This window comes from Dipodomys merriami, unplaced genomic scaffold (assembly GCF_024711535.1).
Source record: "Dipodomys merriami isolate MVZ:Mamm:240054 unplaced genomic scaffold, mDipMer1.0.p SCAF_1068, whole genome shotgun sequence".
Taxonomy (NCBI): domain Eukaryota; kingdom Metazoa; phylum Chordata; class Mammalia; order Rodentia; family Heteromyidae; genus Dipodomys; species Dipodomys merriami.
The window spans coordinates 77,072-99,426 of NW_027202347.1; the positions used below are offsets into that span (position 1 = coordinate 77,072).

General features: G+C 41.0%; 1 pseudogene; it reads right to left on the minus strand.

The window, feature by feature from the left end:
* LOC138814811 (tubulin beta-2 chain-like) overlaps positions 1-22,355 on the minus strand; it is a 96,382-nt pseudogene that overhangs the window by 29,689 nt on the left and 44,338 nt on the right.

A 22,355-nucleotide genomic window follows, 5' to 3' on the forward strand; every position in this document is an offset into this window, starting at 1 on the left:
CAACCAACGTCTTACAAAACAGTTCACCTTTTGCCAGCCCCAATCAAAAGTCCTGACAAATAAGCAATGGAATTCCCATCTCTCCTTCGTGTTTTTGAGCTAAAATTCTGCAGCCATATTTTAAGAATGTATTTTCAAGATTGTTTGAATTCATGTTTCCTGGATGGGAAACTGGAATAGCCCCAAATGCATCTATTTTTATTTGTTTCCCACTCTGCTGATGTTGTACTCACTTGACACCATGGAAATCATTGTGGGTAACCCTTGAAGTTGAGCTAATTTTTCAAGGCCCCTGGGCAGTGGGATAGATCACCCTCTCAGATTAGCTATTACAACCAGTGATTAAAGTGTAACCTGGTCTTTCAGAAATAACAGAAATTCTGCCACGTTTTTCAGTTCTGTTAAATGTGGTGGACAGAGCTAACCCTGAATGCTGGCTGCATGTTGGGTTGCCATAGAAGCAAGCGGCATCCTTGGCCACTTGTTCCACAGAGAAGCTCCTCCCTGTGCCAGCTTAATAAAGCAGAAAGTACCTTTCTTTGTTGCTGGCATAGCTATCTCTGCCCTCCCCAAGATAGCTGAACAATAGAAGGGGTATCTCACTAATATGTGGCATGGAAAATACAGGCAACAAAGTGATGGACTTAGCTGTGTCCATCGCTGGCCTTAATGACCCTAGGGGATAGGTGAGATTTTACATTAGACAAGATCATCAGTAATGCCAGTGGGAGATTCTTGTCTAAGCATTGGGAATAGCTCTCAGTGTTTCTTTTGCCTACATTAAAGGCTGCTTAATGCACTAGAGCTTGTCTTGGAAAAGACACTGAAAGGAAAAACAGAGGGGATCGAAAGGGCCACAGAGACACAGAGTTGTCCTAGCCCCTTGTTAGGGATCTTAGAAGAGGAGGTGCACACATGTGGAAGCCCTCAATTTAAGCCTCACTTGATTTGTGAAATAAAATCATTCACTGAGTTGATGTGCCTCTTGGATTCTGTCTACCTGCATGTTTCCCTTTACAATTTACCCAAATGCCAAGGATGATACAGTACACTGTACTCAACACTCTTTAAATAAACTGAGGCTCAGGGATATGAGCCTGAGTTCCTTGGTAAGCAGCAATGCTGGCACTTGGATCTATGACTCCAGCTGTGAACCTACACTTCATTTGTCTTTTCTGACCTTGAAATAAGAAAATTCTCTTTTCCTGCCTGCCAGCTAACTAGCTCCATGCTCAGTGCCCACTTCCCTATACTCCAGTTCTATCTAGAGAATAAAATACTCGAAGTCATCTATCTTCCACACTGATGTGTCTCTGCTCACCAGGAATCAATGCCTGGGGTGCTGGTAGGGCAGCAGAGGACAGCCTCCTTCTGCCTTCCTTATTTCACGCAAGTTTCTTTGTATATACTATCTCTCTTGTAACGCAAGGCTCTGGTGGAGCAGTGTTGCTAATGGGGCAAGATAGAAATCCTAGGAGGTGGAGTTCTCTTTTAATTTTAAATTCCTTAATTCTCAGTTGTCTCACTTTCTGAGGTATAACATATAAGCAAGGGGACAAAGAAATATACTTTTAGCAAATATCAGAAGAGTTCTCTGTGTCTATTAGAATTGTTTTTGTTGATCATAGAGTTTGAACTTAGGGTCCCGGCACTGTCCCTGGGCTTTTTTGCTCAAGACTAGAGCCCTACCACATTGAGCCAAATTTCCACTTCCAGTTTTCTGGTGGTTAATTGGAGATAAGAGTCTCACAGACTTTCCTGCCTGGGCTGGATTTGAACCACAATTCTCAGATTTCAGCCTCCTGAGTAACAAGTATTACAGTCGTGGGCCACCAGCACCTGGCAGAAATTTTTTCTTTTTTCTTTTTTTAAATACTGTGAGATTTGCAGAGAAAGCAAGAAATTAGAATCTATTGTTGGGAGAGCAAATTAATTAAATGTTTTGTGGACAGCTTGACAAAGTACATTAAGTAATGAAATATGCCTCATCTTTGACCCAGCTAAATACATCTGAATATTCCTCAAAATAAGTCACAGAGAGAGGAAGATATTCTGGGCAAGCATGCCTCAGCACCATATGTCCGTCCTAGGCAAGGTCTGGAAAAATAACCTAGGTGATAAAATTATTACTGCATGTATTCAACTAACTGGAAAGCAATTCTTAAAATACTACATGCCTATTGAAAGGAAAAGGTATTCTTGACACAGGAAGCAAAACAAAAACAAAGTGTTAAAAATAATAGAGTTATCTTGGGGTTCATTTCGCCTAGCATCATCTTTTCTGACCATCTCTGCTTGTCTCATATGTCTATAGTTCTAGCTATTCTGGAACCTAAAGCCAGAAGCTCACTTGAACTCTAGTTCAGGGCTCACCTAAGCAACATATTGAGATACTGTCTAAACACAAATAGCTGTCTTCATCCAACCAGACCATGCTCAAGAAATTATGTAGTCCCAAATGTTTGTATAAAGTACACTTAGGAAGAAGAGGTTCAGGTGTACCTTCACATACAAGGGTGACAGATAGGTAATGACAAATATTTAAGGCTTGAAGACAGAATTTTTATTGTGTTCACTATAAATGATGTATTTGAACAGATCAGACAGACAGATAGAATTGTGTCCATTCATTGAGCCTAAATCAGAATAAAACATACTTAATCGAATCCATTACATGTTACCACAAATTATAAGGCAGCTATCCAACCTGGGTCCTTGCATCCAGCATAAGGAGAATTCAGGTAAGAAGAAAACATATGTAAAGATGATCGAAGGGTTTGGTAGAAGAGAAAAATAACAAAGAGCACATATTATAGACACACCACAGAGAAAAGGGCAATTCGGCCCAGGTCAGCCATCTTGGCATCTTCCTCATTACAGAGATTGGTCTTGGGTTAAATAGGGAGAATTGTAGACCTTGAAGATGGCTTTCCGATTGGTGGCTATCCTTTCTGTTTCTTGTAATGTTATGACTTCAAAGATTTATTGCCCCATCCTTATGTACTCAACATTTTGAGCATACTCTTTATTCTTCTGTAGCCCTCTTCGCCCATATCCATGTCAGCTAGCTTTGGTTTAGCAGCTGATCATGCCATCTGCCAGTTCTATAGACCACATGTTCTGATTGACTACTTTGCACTAACTCACACTAGAATTACTCTGATTTAAAAAATATGCCATGTTATACATGCATCTGAACAACATGTGGTAGCACATAGTACATTATGTATCAGGTAAAAATAGGGAATAAACATTTTCAGAACAAATACTGTAGTATATTCCCTAAAGTATTAAGTACTACAATTGTTTTATTGAAATGTATAATCATACGTAACTGGTATTTTTGTCAATAAACCTGCTTTTATTTAGGAGGTAGTATGTACAGAAATAGCTCTTAGACAGAATATTAAGTTATCGTAAAAACAACTCCACTTCCATTTCTATTCAAGATGGGTAATTTAGGTATCAATTCCCTCACTTTCTAGAGCAATGAGTTCTCTTCTTCATAGGCAGAATACAGATTCTGATAGCCTTCTTGCTTTAGAGCTGGCCCTGACATCACCCTGACACACTGGCATGGCTTTTTCTTCCCACCAGGTTTCTATCAGATAGGGAAGCTTTATGGTTGCACACTGAAGACTGACCACCCCAATCTCCAGTCCATGTCTCCCAACTTGAGATAGGATATTTCTTACAGTACCTGAAGTCCATTAGTCCATTAGTCCATTATCTATCTATCTATCTATCTATCTATCTATCTATCTATCTATCTATCTATCTATCTATCTATCTATCTATCTATCTATCTATCTATCTATCCATCCATCCATCCATCCATCCATCCATCCATCCATCCATCTATCCATCTATCTATCTATCTATCTATCTATCTATCTATCTATCTATCTATCTATCTATCTATCTATCTATCTATCTATCTATCTATCTATCTATCTATCTATCTATCTGTCTGTCTGTCTGTCTATCTATGCTCTATTTTGTGTGCCAGTACTGGAGTTTGAACAGAAAGCCTCATGCTCTTCCTTAGCTGTTTTTGTTCAAGGTTGTCAGCCTCCCATTTTAGCCACACTTCTGCTTCCAATTTTTTGCTGGTTAATTAAATATAAGAGGCTATGGACTTTCCTGCCCAGGGTGGCTTTGAAACACAATCCTCAGATCTCATCCTTCCAAGTAGCTAGGATTACAAATGTGAGCCACCCCTGGGTGACTTCTTATCTTCATACACCTCCTATGGTTTGTGTCATCACCCAAAGGGCTTCTAGCCATAGAAAGCTTACCCATTCTGTCCATGGTTTCAAGATGGAGGCAGCCAAAACTGACAGTCTCAAAGCCTGTGATTTCATCCCACTAGACCCTACCGAAGCCTTCACCACATGAGGCATCTCCCTGCCATGTTCTAGCTCCAATCTTTTTATATCCTTTCTCCCTTTTCTCACCTTCTACCCAGACATGCATAATCTCATCATTACCTTGGAACTAGTCATCTATCCATCTCATTCCTGGCATTTAAAGAACCCCTGGATTCCAATAGCTCAAGCCTGTATTCCTAGCAACTCAGGAGTCTGAGATCTAAGGATTGTGGGTCAAAGTCAGCTTAGTAAGAGTGAAGCCCACGAGAACCTTACCTTCACTTAACTACTAGAAGTTGAGCTGTGGTTCAAGTGACAGAACACGCTAGCATTAAGTAATAAAGTTCAGGGACCATGTACAGGCCCAGGTCTGTTGTGCATGTACACAAATACGCATGAAAACACATAATGTAATCTGGTTTTATCGTTTGGTGTTTGAATAAGGCTACTTGTTTACAACCTTAGGAAAGAGCACATTTCAGTTGCTTTTTCTACAGTGAACTTGGATGTAAGTCCTGTGTTGTCCTCAAACCCCTGAGTTTCAACAACTGAATATTACAAGTACTGGGATGTTATGCCTGAATGAAATCAACTGATGGTTGAGTCTGCCTTTGCCAGCTGACACTGTCCACAGGGTACGTCTAGTCTTTAGACACTTCCTATGGAAGTGACTGTCCCTTGTAACGTAAAGACTTTTCAGCGGGGTGGGGGGGAGGGTGTTGGGCTGGTAGGGATGGTAAGGGGAAAAAAAGGAGGCAACAATGCTTAATAAGAAATGTACTCATTACCTTGTTCATGTAATTGTAACCCCTCTGTACAATGTTTTCACAATAAAACTTACTAATAATAAAACAAACAAACAAAAAAGACTTTTCTGCCCCCTGGCTCCTGAAACCTCCTCTGAAGTTTTCTTCCTCCTGTTGTCAGGATTCAGCTCATGTGTGCTCCTCTCCAAAAGGCTGAGCAAGCTTTCTTGGAAGATGCATTCTGTCTCCAGGGAGAATGAGACATAATACCTCTTTGGGCAGTAACTCAGGTTTCTGCCCAATCCCATCTGCCAGGATTTTGACTGGGCACTCAGAGCTGCAGCTAATATGGAATGAATGAAAAAGACAACAGTGAAATAGAAGACCTCCCAAAAGAGCTTAGAGAAAGAGTCATAGATTGGAAATTGCTTGGAATATGGTCTTCCCTCCATGAGGCCTCTCCATTTACTAGCTAGCATTCCTGGGCTGGAGTGCCTCTTTGTGGCTCCACCCTTGTTCATGTAGACAATTCCTATATTACCAATGTAACATCAAAAGCTGATGTTCCCAGGGACATTGGAGGGGACAGTAAGAGGTAGCTACCTATTACTTACACACAAACTACTTAGGCTGTCTAAAGAAATGAAGTCTGGTCATTTGTAGCATTGTGTTGGCAAATTCACCATCTATGGATGGGAGTGCACCTTAATCCTAGTGGAGCTAGAAGAGTCATACAAACGGATTACCCTGAAGCTTTGAGCAGAGCTAGCTGTTGCTGCTGGCTTCTCGACTATTATGTCTTTGAAGTACCAAGAAAATGATGAAAACATCAGCACATCAAAGCAATTCTCAGTGTTCTTTTGTCACAAGAGTTCCAAAATAAGTTTCCAGCAATAGTTTTGCAAAAGCTTTGGCTGCTCTGTCCCCAGGAGAGACGTCACCTGCCCAAAGTGCCTATTGGACCTGGACATCATCTTAGAAACCAGCTCATCTGGGCTTGTTTGAGGGCTCTCGAGGTAGAGGCGGGGGTGGGAAGTTGATATCCCCAGACCTTATGTCTTTTATCGAGGCATTATCTCTTATTATAATGGTCTCTTTTCTTTTCAGTGAATATCAAGTGTTGTCCTGAATACTGGGTACAAAGCTGTGAACAGAATGAGGTACTTTCATCATGGGGCTTATTTATTGCTGCAAAGCCTAATGCATCATAAATAAATGGAGATTATGCAGAATATTATGAGAAAAAGGTAAGGAAAGCCAAACTGTATGATTTCACAATTGAGGGATGTGTAGCTTATACACAAAGCCCAAAAAACAAACAGCTTTAATGTTGTTTCTCTCTTTTTTTTTTTTGGTGGTAGTAGGGCTTGAACTTTGGGATTGGGCGTTGTCCTTGTGCTCTTCAGCTGAGGTCGAGAACTCTATTTGGTTTTCTGGTGATTATTTGGAGATAAGAATCGCAGGGAGGGCTGGGAAGGTGGCTAAGTGGTAGAGAGCTCTCCTTGCATGCTTGAGGCCCTGGGTTCGATTCTTCAGCACCACATAAGCAGAAAAAAAAGCCAGAAATGGCGCTGTGGCTCAAGTGGTAGAGTGCTAGCCTTGAGCTGAAGAGATGAGGGACAGCACCCAGGCCCAGAGTTCAGGCCCCACCACCCGACCCCCACGCCAATATAAAAAAGAATTGCAGGGAGTTTCCTGCCCATGTTGGTTTTGAATCGTGATCCTCAGATCAGCCTCCTCAGTAGCTAGGTTTACAGGTGTGAACCACTGGTGCCTGGCTAATGTTGCTTCTTACTTGCTCACCTTTGGTGCCAACGACCTCCATGAGTCAAATCTCGAAGTGTCAAATTGAGAACTATCTTGTACTTTGAGAAGTTATAGGGAAATAAAAAATTCAGAGATATATGCCACAGGTTAGGGAGTCAAAGTTGGATTTGAATGTTTTGTCTCCCTTTGGGTGAATGCTTCCTCTTCAAAGATTTAACAATTTATCAAAAACAAAACCAAAATATATGGGATGGATATACTTAAGCCATATCTTGTCTTGAAAGCCTTCTTGTTTTGAAATTATTTTAAACTCAAAGAAGAGTTGCAAAGAGTAGTGAGAGTTCCCACATACTTCTTCACTGCTTTTTTACTATGAACATACTATTAACATCTTATATAACCACTCTCATTTACTGATTCTAAGACATTCACATTTGCACAATATTTTCAAGCTCCAGATGTTATTTGAATTGTATCATATCCCTCTCTAATGTCTTTGTGTATGTGTTCTTGTATTAAAGTACTGATGGCCACAAAAAGGGGTCAGAAATAATTTTTTCCTTACCTGAAAAGGAAGAGGCATGGGACATAGTGCTAACAGTGTGTAAGTGTGGAGACTGCACATTTTGGAAATGGTTACAAGCCTTATTAAAAGAACTATCTAGTTAATAAAAGTTGTCACCCTGGTCAATTTTCCTGGGCCACTGCCTCAAATGTTGCCTTAAAAACCAGCTGGACACCTGCCTATCAAGCCTATGCCACATATCCTTAACCAGTCTTAGTAGAAATTTGCAGCCCAGAAAAATGTGTGATAACCCTTTTGAGTCGGTGTGGGACCCTGCTGCTGCTTCTACCCACCCTTCTGGATAAAGTTCAAGGACGGCCTTATAGTCATCTGGAAGGAAATCTATGTTGTCATCCTGACCATGTTGACCATAGTGACAGTGGACTGGACTCCTGCCTGACTCCATCACCTCTGACTGCTTCCCAGTGGAAAGCTGCTTTGGATCTGCTGAAACTGAGTCTGTGGTATATTATTTCAGTGATATCCAGTAACTCTCTCTATTCCCACAGTAGATATTGAGGGCAAGGATGATATCACTGGCTTGCCTCAGGCACTTCAAGGATTAGGAAACTAGAAATCCACTCTACAATCAAAGCCTTGCTTGGTTTGGGTGTGGTAAAAGGCCGCTTCCAACAATAGCTATAAAGGAGAGATCTTTATCAATGGAGGTAGTAAGAGGAATGAAACTCACCCCTGCTATTAGAATTAAAAATTTAACAAAATTCTCCACCCAAGGGATGCCTTGAGGCAGTTCTGATAACCTGGTTCCTCAAGCCAAAGAAGCAAAATGGGCCCAAAAGCCACAAAGAAACTCAGGGAAAGAAAGAGTGTAGTAAAGAAAGCCTTAGAAAGGAATTGAAAAAAAAATCTCATCTGGATTTAAAAAAAAAAAGGATATAAAAATAAGGATTGTCTTAAAATGTTTGTCACAGTGAAAAGGGGAAGAAGACAAACCCCAGAAAGTTTAAGTATGTAACAAATGGTAGGAATATGTCTTAAAAATGAAGCTTATGAGTAAGTTGGTATGAAATTAAACTAGCTTTCATATACATAGAGTCAGGATGGGTGAATTGATGTGGAACTATTCTTTATGTTTATCTGTATGGTAGGGAGGAAGGATATGCCCATTTCAATCTAGATGCTGGTTTAGCTAATTAGAGCAGACTCGTTGTGAGAGGGGATTCTCTTAAATTTACCATGACTGAATGACTCCTTCCCTTTGCCCTTTTGCGCTCCCATTGCATTGTCTATTCCAAAGGGTTTATGCCCTGTGAAATGATGTTTGGCAGACCATCCTTCTTGTGTCCTCGCTTAAAAACTGCAATGTTGACATAGATGACTGCTCCAGTCTTTACAGGCACTGCAGACTGTTCAACAGGAACTCCATTCCCAATTTCAGGCACTCCTGCAGGCAGCCCCTGTAGTTTGCCCTAATTACTGATCATGAGACACTGTGTGGGTCATATGACATAAAAAAAAACTAACTATCCTCAGTGGAAAGGACCTTATACTGCTATCCTAACAGCTCCAACCACTGTCAAGGTGAATGGGATCTGGTCCTGGATCCACGCTTCACCACTTAAGGTGGCCCTGCTACCAGAAGAGACAAATGGATGGTGTATAAGGACCCTGAAAAGCCTCTCAAGCTAAGACTTATCTCATCATAATTTTTCATTTATGCTTCTGTGCTCTAAATGATGTTAACTACCACTGGCAGTTTAAAATCAAAGAGACAAGGGGACAGTTTTCTTACTTCTGCTATTGTAATGTCCCTGATTGTAGCAATTTAATTTTACCAACCAACTCAACTTGTGGAATATGACAAACTGCTTCAGGTATCTTGATGTCACACCCCTTCTCCTACTATGTTCTGGTGCAATGGAAGCCTATGGTCATACATTAATCCAACCTTGGCCTCTTGGATTTTGATAACAGCAGTTCCCCAATTAAATCTTTATACCAAAAGTGAAAATTTTCAGAGATTGTTATCCCACCTCTTAACCAAGAGGACAGATTTTATTCCTATAATGTTAGGGGTGAGTCTGGTTACCTCTGTTGGAGGAGCAGCTTTTGCTGGAGGTGCTGTAAGACATAGTTTAAAACTTGCTCAAGAATTTGAGGAGAGGGTAGATGAGGATACTCATGCCTCTTCAGTGTCTCTGGCATGCATACAAAGACAACTGAACTCTCTAGCGGGGGTGGCCTTGCAGAATCATAGGGCACTAGACCTTCTCACAGCTTCCAAAGAGGGAACCTATGTTTTTCTAAGGGAAGAGTGCTGATACTGTGTAAATGAATCACGGCTGGAGAAGAAAACATAAAGGTTCTAGGTAAACTGTGTGAAGGACTCCACCAGCATCCATCTGCTAAACTAGATCTAGTATGGGTTCAAAGCCTTTTGGCCTGGTGGCTAGTATCTCTAGCCACCAGCAATTATACTATTTCTTCTACTTGTTATTACTGGTTCCTGTGTGGTTAAGTCTTTGATATCACTTATAGAAAAAATAATTGGGACTGTCAAGCTGATGGCCCTTCAGGCCCAGTACAGCCTCCTGAGTCAGGAAAAAGAGTCAAGAATTTGACTCAGTTACAAAAAGAAAGGGGAATGTAAGGATCTCTTAAGATAAAAGACCCCAAGACCAAGCAAGGACACTGAGTCAGAATATTAACCTCTTATGGGGAACTGAGGAATGCAATAATCTCTTGCTTGAAACTGAGGAATGAAATAACAGGAATTTGCCATTGTAAAAGTCCCTTGTTTGAAAAAAAAAAGTTGATGTTATCATATTAATACAACTTTGCAGCTTGTACCTGCTTGTGTTTTTTGCCTTCAATAGCCTAGGCTGTGTTCATGTTTAGGGTCATAGTGTTAGCTCCCAAGTCTACACTGTGTCCCTGGCAGGACAACTTCTGTAACACCTAACAAACTTCTTTAATCTCTAAGCCCGCTTTGATGGACTCATTCTCAGACCCTGTAAGAATTGAAATAACAGTGATTAAGTTGTCTTAGACACTAATGAGGGGAATTTGTTTTAAGGATATCTCAGGTAACCTCAAAGTAAGAATAGAGTAGGATCAGACCTAAAATCTAGAAGTAGCCATGAACATCCATTGGCAACCTGGGAATGATTGTCTCCTGAACCCACATACCTGTTTCAGCATTCTCACTGTTAAGAAAATGGAGGAAAACAGAAAAGGAATAGGCCAGACTCAATGATCAACAGGTGGGGACTGTTTATTGCCAGCAAGGTGCATAGACCTTTCAGGTTTGGAGGTTGTTTGAGGGACTATATTTTGGATGGACTTATATAGGGCTTGTTTTCACAAAGAAGCAGAAAATAAAAAGTGGCTTATGCTCTCTTAGGCCACAAGGAGACTTCCTTGACCAGGCCCACAAGTTGAATGTTCTACACTGGATGAAGGGCTATTGTCCCCTGGGGACCAAGTGTTATATCCTTGGCCAGGCACTGATTGGAACCTGCCTGCTGACAGGCATGTGGCCACGCTTGTTTTCTTGTACCTGGTGTCTTGCTTGAGCTGGAGGAATTAGGCAGGAATCAATCTTTCACTCACTGTAACAAATTTTTCAAGCCAAATTGCACAGATTCCAGCCTGTTACCTTTCCTGCAGCAGAATGTGGGGACATCAGGTTATACAGTGCTGTGGCGTTTTAGTGAGAGCAATGAAAAGAGTCCCCAGTATGTGACTTCTGTTAGAGTCATAGGAACTCTTGAACAGAAAAGTGTTGGTAGCTAGTTGTGATTCAGCTAGCTGCAGAAGGTCTCTGGCATCTCTAAAGGAGAACTGGGTCTCTCTGTTGACTGCCACTGGCAGGTAAGAATGTTACTGTAACAGAATAGAGTTCTAATGCCTGTTCCCAGAGCTAGGGCTGGCTCTGATTAGTAGAACCAAAGGAAGAGGCTTGGGAGTGGTAGAGGCTGGTGGTCAAATGAATCTAGCTGCTCAGCAGAAAATGGAATATGAATTTTACTAAGAAATACTGGAGCATCTCTTAGTCATGAGATACCCTCAAATCAGGCTTTCACTGAGCTGGATGCAGAGCAAAACAAGCACAAAGCCACTGGTAACAACCAAAAACCAGCCCTGCTTCTATTCCCTGCAAACATTCTCCAGGAAATATTGCCACACCATGCAGAACAATTCCTACCAGATCTGCTGAGTTTCTGCTAGGCCCAAAAGTCGGGTTCCCTTTCCATTTTACTTTTCATTTTCAGTCTTTTTCTCTTGTTTGTTTTTCTATGAGATCTTCTTTTATTTGTATTTATACACACACACACACACACACACACACACACACACACACACACACACACACAAACATTTGTGAAAATACCTTACAGAGAAGTTACAATTACATGAGTACATGAGCAAGGTAATGAGTACATTTCTTATTAGGGATGGTAAGAGGAAACAAAGTGGGAGGCAACAATGCTTGATAAGAAATGTACCCATTACCTTTTATTTGTATTCTGTGACAAGTGATCTGATTTTTCCCTGTTACTGCTTCCAGCACATGCTGCCCTAGGTCCAATTGAACACTCTACCACAATGCCTGGACCTCTGCTGTAACAGCTTCACCTAGTCCCATAATTGAATCCCAGGAGGCTGGGAATATGGCTCAGTGATAGAATGCTTCCCTAGCATGCATGAATTCATGGGTTCGATTCCTCAGCAACACATAAGCAGAAAACACCAGAAGTGGTGCTGTGGCTCAAGTGGTACAGTGCTAGCCTTGAGTAAAAGAAGTTCAGGGGCAGTGCAAAGGCCCTGAGTTCAAGCCCCAGGACTGGCACAAAAAAGGAAAAAGAATTGAACCCCAGGGCTTCCGATGTCACATTTAGAAGGCATGTTTTCTTCCTACATTGTCTGTCATGTGTATCTACAGCTTTCTCTAACAAAGGTTTTTCATTGAAACTACAGTTGCTTACATCTTAGCCTTAGGATCTGATATAGGAATTGATCTCTGGGCAACAGGGCTGGTTGAAATGCAAGACATTTCCTTAGCACAATTCAAGGGCCTATTCTCCTTGTTTTAATGTTCTGGGAAAGTTTTCTTTTTTTTTTTTTTTTTTGGGTTCAGTCGTGGGGCCTGAACTCTGGGCCTGGGCACTGTCCCTCAGCTCTTCAGCTCAAGGCTAGCACTCTACCACTTAAGCCACAGCGCCCCTTCCGGGGTTTTCTTTTTGCTTATGTGATGCTGAGGAATCAAACCCAGGCCCTCGAGCATGCAAGGCAAGCGCTCTACCACTGAGCCACCTTCCCAGCCCCTGGGAAAGTTTTCTAAAGCAGTTTTGAAAGTTTGAAGCAAGAAAGCACCAAGCTCATGGCTGGTCTCATTAACTATTGGGTGAAAACTCCAGAAAAGTGGTGGGAGGTGGGGATGTCTTCCTGCTTGGCCCATAGTAGCACGGCATGCAGCTCTTCTGCAATCAAGCATATTTCTACTGATCATATGTGGACATGGCCAGCTCATCCTGGTACTCTCCAGGTAGTATTTCTTAGGCACCAGGAACTCCATGTAATGAAGTTCAGGGAGTTTACACAGTGCAGAGAAGAGGCGCTTGAGGGTGCAGGCTGACAGCAGGTTAGCAAGGAACTTGAGCTCCTAGAGATAGAGGCAGGAACACAGGCCCAGGATCATCATGACCACATAGCTATGGGTAATAGCACACTCCACTGGGGTCCACACCCGCACTATCTGGGCAACTTGTTGCCGGAGCTTGAGGAAAGTAGAGGGATATAAATGAAGCAGATTGTGTCTACTGAGGTGCAACACATCCAGCTGGGCAGCATGGATACAGTCTGCCAAGAAGTTCATGTCCACATGGTTCAGAGCACAATTGGCCAGGTCCAGCATTCTCAATCATGTCCTGAACAGGCTGTAGAGCATGGAATAATCAGCACTAATCAGAGGAGTTCCATGTGAGCAACAATGGATGTGAGCAATCCATCTGCTTGTCTGTCACAGAGAACAAAGACTACACCTTGCAAGGCAAGTCTTGTTCTTACCTGACTGCATGCAGTCTATGAAAATAGTTTGTGACACATGATGCTACATGAAATGCAAATGTCTGTGTCCATAAATATGATTCACTCGGATGCAGGCTGGCTCCCTTGCTTTCAGACAGTCTACAGCTGCTGGGCTTGCTGTGTGGTTCAGAATTAACCTGAACCAATGAAACCTTTGTCTTCATCTCACCTAAATGGCAGATTTTATCAACAACCATTTTCATATGAAAGGAGTTATGTACATGATCCTGGAGAGAACATCCACTCTGAGAGCTTGCTACAGAGGAAATGAGGTATTAGTAAGAAAAAAGAGCCATTACTCTAACAATAGAAGAATCCATTACTGTAGAGCCAGGAAGGGAAAGCCAGACATCCCCAACAGAGGCACCATATCCACAATCCATTAATTCTGATTTAGATAGTGTTGGCAGCAAACATCAGCAAAGGGGCAGCTGGGCCCTGTCTCTGACTGAGTCCCTCACTGTCTGTGCATGCCCCTCTTGATATCATAACTGCAAATGGGTGAAACTATTAGCTAAGACCTTATGATAATCCTGCTTATGGAGGAGGCCAGGCATTCCCCCAATTCCCATGAATGATCTTGGGTTAATATCTGCTCAGAAAGGCCAGGGTGACACTGCAGTCCCACAGTCAGCTGACAACAACCTCATGTCACCCAGCTGAGCCAGATTTCTATACCTGACCTGAGATAATGCCAGTCATACAGTGTTGGGAACTTTTTTTGCACCACAATAGACAGCTACAGGAGTCACTATAGTTAGCTTTGCCTTATAAAGCAACATTCTAGACCCATTAGTTAGCATGTTCTTTTCACAGAGACCTCTCCCTCTCCCTTCCCCCTTCCCCTTTCCCTCTCTGTCCTGCTCTTCTTGCTTTCCCCCACTCTTCCTCCTATCTATGCTAGGGATTACAGCCAGGGTTTTTCATGTGCTAGTCAAACACTGTAGCATCAAGGCACATTTTAGCCCTTATTTTTCTTTCTTTCTTTTTTCTTTCTTTTCTTTTCTTTTCTTTTCTTTCTTTCTTTCTTTCTTTCTTTCTTTCTTTCTTTCTTTCTTTCTTTCTTTCTTTCTTTCTTCCTTCCTTCCTTCCTTCCTCTCTCTCTCTCTCTCTCTCTCTCTCTCTCTCTCTCTCTCTCTTTCTCTCTCTCTGTCTCTTTCTCTCTTTCTTTTCTTATTTTGAAGACCAAGACACCATTCAAACTCAGTATCTGATGCTTTTGCTCACTGGCTGGTACTCTAATATTTGAGCTACACCTCCAGACCTTGTTTTTTGAGGCAGTCTCCCCATGTTATCCATGCTGGACTTGAACTCACTTTCCTTCTTCCTCAGGCTTCTGAGTGCTGGGATTGCAAGCCTGGTTTTGATGCCTATTTACACATTGTCTCTTTCTAACTAGAAGCAGTCCCCTGAGGTCCCTCAATATTCTGGATCACTCCTGGTCCTCCAACTTCTTTATTTCTCTTTTGTGCTCTCTTATGTGCAGCTCCAGAGAGCATTGAGCTTGGGGCTTTGTGAATAAGCTGTTCTTCTACCTATCACTCAGTGCCCCTACAGCCTGTGAAGCCAATGACCAGAGTGCTTGACCCATCCCTCCTCCTTTCAGTCTCTGAGATTCACCCTAGGAGAATCTGGATCTTCCCTGTCAGCATGGAGAGGGCCACACTCAGCTCTATCAGGTAAGTCATGTGACTGAGCTCTCAGGAGATGGAGCCAAGGAGGCAGTCTTCATGCTTAGAAGTTGGGACAGAAGTGAAGGGTGTGTCAAAGGCCTTAATGGGGAGGATGAGTGAAGTCAGACGAGGGAATCCCACCTGGGCTAACAACTGCTGCACATGCCAGCATGTAGTCGCACATTGTGGGCCACTTCCAGCTTGCACAGCTAACCTGTCCTGGCTAGGCCTAACACCTGCAGAAGCTACCCAGGGCTCAAGCTGTCTTCCCTGAATGAGTGGCAGTGCATTTGCAGAGCAGCCATACCTGCTGATTCCAGGGCCTGCACCACTATCTCAAAGTTGCCTTCAATGGGCTGGGAAGGTGGCTCGGTGGTAGAGCGCTTGCCTTACATGCCTGAGGCCCTGAGTTCGATTCCTCAGCACCACATAAGCAAAAGGAAAAAAGCCGAAAGTGGCACTGTGGCTCAAGTGGTAGAGCGCTAGCCTTGAGCTGAAGAGCTGAGGGACAGTGCCCAGGCCCAGAAGGGCCCCACTACTGGACCCCCCCCCAAAAAAAAAAGTTGCCTTCAATGACAAAGAAATAAATGAGGACTTCAATAGGTCACCTAACTGCACAGGGCTCTGCCTGTAGTTGGCAGCATATTCTAGCCAGGAGCTCAGTGTGGTTCCATATTCCCAGAGCCCTTCCACAAAAGCATTGCTGTACCTGCACATCCCGGATACCCATAAGGTCAGATCTCTGCAGCTGATGAATCCTTTTAAAGAATTATTTAAGAAAGATTTTTCCTTTGTTTTATTTAGAAAAGAATATTTTAAAGGTTCATTCCCTAGAAAACACTTCCCCAGTTTTAAATGCCAAGACAAATAGTTGGGTTCCACATGAGAGTGCCATTAAGATACTAGAACTCTACGTACTTTTCAAGGATACAATGAATTTTGGGATGACTCAATGTTTTAGGTATCCATGATTCTAACACTAGATACATTTCTACTTTCTCAAAACACTGAGAAGAGATTTTGATTCCAAGAGACTTTGAAAAATAGTATGAAGTCTTTCATAACTCCGCATCAACTCTTCATTTTATGAACTTATTTTTCTAATATAATTTATGAAGCTTTATAGTTAATTATTTTCTCCAAAGTCACAAAATCATTTTTTGAAGATTTTCTAATAGGGATAAAGCTTTGAGACTGAAAGGTCAATATAATCCTTTTTGTCTACTATAATCAAGAATCTCTTAAAATTATTGTTGAATGTTAAATTCCTCCAAAGCCTATACTTGAATGGAATCGCTTCTATCTTGAGGGTATGAATTGTGTGTGCTTGGGAAAAGTTCCATTTATCCCATTAATATGTGGAGGATATTTCACAGTAAGGAGATCCAGGTAGTACTTACCCACTTTGGTCTCATCTCTGTACTCTGTGCGTTTGGGCAAACTTCAACTTTGTTCACGACTCATTTAACTTCTGTAGATTCTATGATGAAGATACTCTTTTTTTGTGTGGGGGGGTCTGGTTGTGGGGCCTGAACTCGGCCTGGGCACTGTCCCTCAGCTCTTCAGCTCAAGGCTAGCGTTCTACTACTTGAGCCACAATGCCACTTCTGGCTTTTTTCTTTTTGCTTATGTGATGCTGAGGAATTGAACCTAGGGCCTCAGGCATGCCAGGCAAGCACTCTACCCCTGAGCCAACTTCCCAGCCTGATGAAGATTCTCTTAAATTTAATTTTTTTCTAAAATATATCAGAAGCCTGTAAGTATTCCTCAATACATCATGTATTCCCACAACTTATGTAATCCCTTCCTTTGATAAAAAGTCCTTCCTCTAATTAATATTAGCTAACTCCAATAGTATAGTATAAATAATTACTCAGGTTGAGGAGAGAAAGTTGTTCTATAAGTGAAATAAATACTTAGTTTTATCAAATTTTATCATTTTTAACCTCTGAAAAACTCTAGAGGTCCTAACTAAAAGCAGCTTTCATTTACACACACAAGAAAAGAGGTTAATTAATCTATTATACACTAAGAACAATGAACCTCTGAGAGAAAAACCCATGGCATTTTTAATTATGGCTGTTATTATTATTTTAAGAACTTTTGTATCCCTTTTTATCCAAAGAAAAAAAATAGATACTATTCTTAAACAGACCAAGTTTCATTACCAAGAAAGCTAAAAGAAAACCTAAATAATGTGAGAAAATAACTATATATTATAGATTTTAACCTCAGAGAATATATGAAGAACTCCTCAATCAAGTAACACAAAAGGAAATTCACTTTAAAATAGTTGTGGAACTTCAACAAACATTTCTTCAAAGCAGAGAGATAAAGAACCACTAAGCAACCCCAAAGTTGCTAGGAAAATGCCATCAAAATCACAGGAAGATACTGCTTCATGCCTTCTACAATGACTGTGACTTAAAAAAAAATACAGAAAATGGTCTGGGAATGTGGCTTGGTTGTAGAGTGCTTGCCTAGCATGCATGAAGCCCTGGGTTCAATTCCTCAGTACCACATAAATTGAGAGAGCTGGAACTGATGGTGTTGCTCAAGTGGTAGAGAAAAAGAAGCTCAGGAAGAGTGCCCAGACCCTGAGTTCAAGCCCCAGGACTAGGAAAAAAAGAGGAGGAGTTGAACTCTTTTGGCACAGCTAAGGTAATGAGAATGTAGAATGTTACAACCACATAGAAAACAAGTTGGTGAATCTTCAAAGAGTCTAACATAGAATTACAATATGACTCAACAATTCTATTTGTAAAGATACAAACAAACAATGGACAATAGAACTTACATGGATGCCAGTGTTCATTGTAGCCTTATTTATAAATACTGGAGAGAAACCTTCCGAATGTTCATTTATAGATGAATGAATAAACAAAATATGGCATCTCATAGTGTGGAAATTAATGTGCCACAAGAAATAAATGACACTCTGTCCATGCTGTAACATGGACTGCACCAACCTTGAAAAACATTATAAAACTAAGTATTTCAAACCAGACACAAAAGCATAGCTCATGTATGATTGTACTTATAAGAAATATCTAGAATAGACAACAGAAACTGATAGCAGATTAGAGATTGTCCACAGTTAGAGGGAGGAAGAGATGAGTGACAATTTATTGATTAATGATGATACAGTTTCTGTCGGGTCTTTGTCCGTCCCACGAAAGACGGACGGGGTCTGAGGAAAGGTAAGTGCGGCGCTCGCCCGTTCCCCAGCCTCCCTCAGCCCGGGAGACAATCAGACACAGGAGGGAGCCAAATCCAGCAGGTAGAAAACTCATTTATTAACAGAGAGCAGCCCTTTTTAAAGACAAAAAGGCAAAGGAGAAAGAGGAACCAATCACTGTCAAGGTCATACCCTATCATGCACCTAAGCCTTCACGGACTGGTTAGGAACTGATCAGAAGGTCAATTGGGCTCTGCCCACTCTACTCCCTCCCAGCGCCATCTTTGCTGCCCATGTGCTCTACAGTTTCTGTTTGAAGCAATAAAAAATTTAAATACTGGTGATGGTTGCACAACACTATGAATATGAGCAATGTAACTTAAACACTTATATATTGGAAATTTGGTTATTTATAATTCACCACAGTTTAAAATGTCAAAACATGAAAATTAGTATTAAAGATGTGTTTCATGGGCTGATAAAAACCAAAATGACAGCTCAACATGAGTGGCTCATGCTTGTAATCCTAGCTACTCAGGAGGCTGTGACCTGAGGATTACAGTTTGCAGCTAATCCAGTCAGGACTTTTATCTCCAATTATATACAAAATAAACTAGAATTGTGGCTGTGACTCACACGGTAGAGAGCCAGCCTTGTGTGAAAAGGGCTAAGGGACTTGAGCTCAAGCCCCAGTACTAGCACAAAAGAACAAAAAAAAAAAAAAACCCAAATGATAATGGTTGTTCTCAGCACTCAAGAAACCTACTATTTTTTGTTCTTTCTCAATGTTTCCCTAATGTTAGGATATGAAAACCACATCCAGGAACTTTTAAAAATTCATCTTTCCTCAGCGTTTCCATAAATGCATGGCAAATCCCAGAATTGCTATACTGATTTCTATTACAGGCTTGTGACATCATGATTTCAAAACCACACACAAGGGGCTAGGGATGCAGCTCAGTGGTAGTGTTCTTGCGAAGTGTGCACAAGACCCTGTGCTCCATCCCCACGACTTCCTTCTATGAAAAAACTCCAAATCACAACACACATACTCATAAACAAAAGTATTGTTTTAACTGATCATTTCCTATAAGAATGGCTTCTATTATTTCTTTGACTAATGTTTAGCAAATCTGTGGCTCCTAAGAGAGACACAATTTACACTAACAGAGTTAACTGAAGTGATAATTTATGTGGAAGGTAGAAATTTCTCATAAACTCTAACGGAGAGCATTATATTTCAAGTGGTACTAGGGAATTTCTTTTATCTTGCAGAAACCAGTAACATTTAGAAGCACATCAAAGACCTTTTAAAAGAAAATATGGGAAAGAATAACACGACCATTTAGGAATGCCTCAATTTCTTTTTGAGACAACAAAATAATAATAATAATCAGAATGAATATTTTCTGGATTTTGAAGATTCTGTGTATTAGCACAATGAAAATATGAAGTTTTTATAAAATTTAAAACTCTTCATTCTAACAGATCACATACAGTTGGATTTAAAAGTTTCTCTTTCTTATTTGGTAAAAGAAAATGTTACATTTTGTCTGGCTTGCCCCACAGGATCAAAAAAAAGCAAGAAAATCCAAGTATTCCAGCTGGTTGCTGGTGGCTCATACATGTTATCTTAGCTGAGGATGAGATCTGAGGCTTGCAGTTGAAAGGCCAGGAAGAAAACTTCCTGAGAAATTTATCTCCAATTAACTACCAAAGAAAGCCAGAAATAGGGCTGTGGCTTAAGTGGTAAAGTACTAGCCTTGAGCAGAAATGTTCAAGTACAGGACCCTAGTCCTGAGTTCATGCCCCAGGATTAGCAAAAACCAAACAAAACCAAACAAAAAATACCACCCAAGAGAAAACCCCCAAATATCCCCTTTATTCCAATCTTGCTTTCTCAGATATTAGTGAGCACATGCCTGATAAATCCTGCCCCATATTGGTGAGCACTGTCCCCCCAGGAAAACTTGATCATTCTCCATCATGTAAACTCTGAAGTGGATGAGAAAGAGAAGTGTTTGAGACTTAAGCACTAATATTTCGTTTAGTATCTTTTTTCCAGTAGCAGGAAAAATTGATGAAAGTCTGTTATTGCAATATCTCAAAGCTGGGATTCAGCCGAGCTGCATTCCTGAGTTCATAGAAGAATTTACGTTAGGAAGTGGCGCTGTAGCACAAGTGGTAGAGCGCTCGCCTTGAGCTGAAGAGCTAAGGGACAACGCCCAGGCCCAGAGTTCAAGCCCCACGACCGACAAAAAAAAAAAAAAAAAAGAATTTACGTTATGCTCCTCAGTTCAACAAGAAGAGGTCCATGTTTTTATTTTCCATGCTACTTCAACACTTCAACCCTTGACATTCAGATAGAACACACACACACATATGCCTTAAAGGGCTTCTCTTCCACATTTTGCAAAAGATAACGTTGAGCATGTAGGTTTAGGTATCCATTTCTGTTGTTGCCAGGGGCCAGCCTCGGATCATAATCCTCTACATACTCATCCTTCATAGCTCAAATTATAATGTGTACCATTATCCCTGCTTGTTGGTTGATCTGGAAACACATTTTACCCAAGCTGGCTTCAAAATGCAATCTTCAATACTACTTTCCAAAGTGGTTGAGCAAGTTTATACTCCGACCAACAATACAGTAAGGTTCCCTTCTGTCCACATCCCATTCAGCATCTGTTGTTAATAGAGTTCTTAATTATAGCCAATCTAACTGGGGTGAGGTGGAATCTCAATGTTGTTTTGATTTGTATTTCTTTTATGGCTAGGGAGGTTGAGAATTTATTTCTTCATTGGCCATCCTTCTTTCCTCTTCAGAGAAATTTCTCTTTCATTCTTTAGCCCACTTATTTATTGGGCAGTTGTTTCTTTGAGGATTTGTTGTTGGGGGATTTAATTGAGTTCCAGGTATATTGTAGATATGAGACACTTGTCCGTTGTATGGCTAGTGAAGATCTTCTCCCAATCAGTGGACTTCCTATTGATCTTGCCAGCTATGACCTTTGTCTTGCAGAAATTCTGCAATTTCATGGACTCCCAATTGTCCAACCTTTCCTTGATTTGCTGTGTTTCTGGATCTCTTTTACAAAAATTTCTGCCTGTGCCAAGGAGACCTAGGGTTTCTCCTATTTTATCTTGTAATGTTTTCAGGGTGTCTGCTTTGACACCCAGGTCTTTGATCCATTTGGAGTTGAGTCTAGTACAGGGTGATATATAAGGATCTAGCTTTAGTTTTCTACAAGTGATTAACGAATTTTGCCAGCACCATTTACTGAAGAGGCTGTCTTTCTTCCATTCTATTTTTTTTTAGCTCCCTTATCGAAGATTAGATGGCTATAGGTCTGTGGGTTCATTTCTGGGTTCTCAATTCTATCCCATTAGTCCTGAAGTCTGTTCTTGTGCCAGTACCAAGCTGGTATCATTACTATGGCTTTGTAGTAAAGTTTGAAATTTGGTATTGATATTCCTCCAGCACTATTTTTTCTGTTAAGGATTGTGTTTGCTATTCGGGGTATTTTATTATTCCATATCAGCTACTTTGAAAAGTAGTATGGAGGTTCCTCAGAAGACTCCATATAGAGCTCCCCTATGACCCAGCAATACCACTTTTGGGCGTTTACCCAAATGATCACAAACAAGGCCACACTAAAGCTACCAGCACGACTACGTTTATTGCAGCATTATTTACCATAGATAAGATATGGAACCAACCCAAATGCCCCTTCATAGATGAATGGATCAAGAAAATGTGGTATATATACACAATGAAATTCTCTGCTTCCATCAGAAAGAAAGGCATTGCCCCATTTGTTAGGAAATGGAAAGATTGGTACAAATTATATTAAGTGAAGTAAGTCAGGCCCAAAGAAACATAGGTCCCATGGTTTCCCTTATTTGCAATAACTAGTATATGTCTGAGACAAGCAGAAACGGTCAGATAAGTTGATGTTAGGCAAAATGAACCCTAAGATAAGGACTCATGTTTTTTTTCTTTCT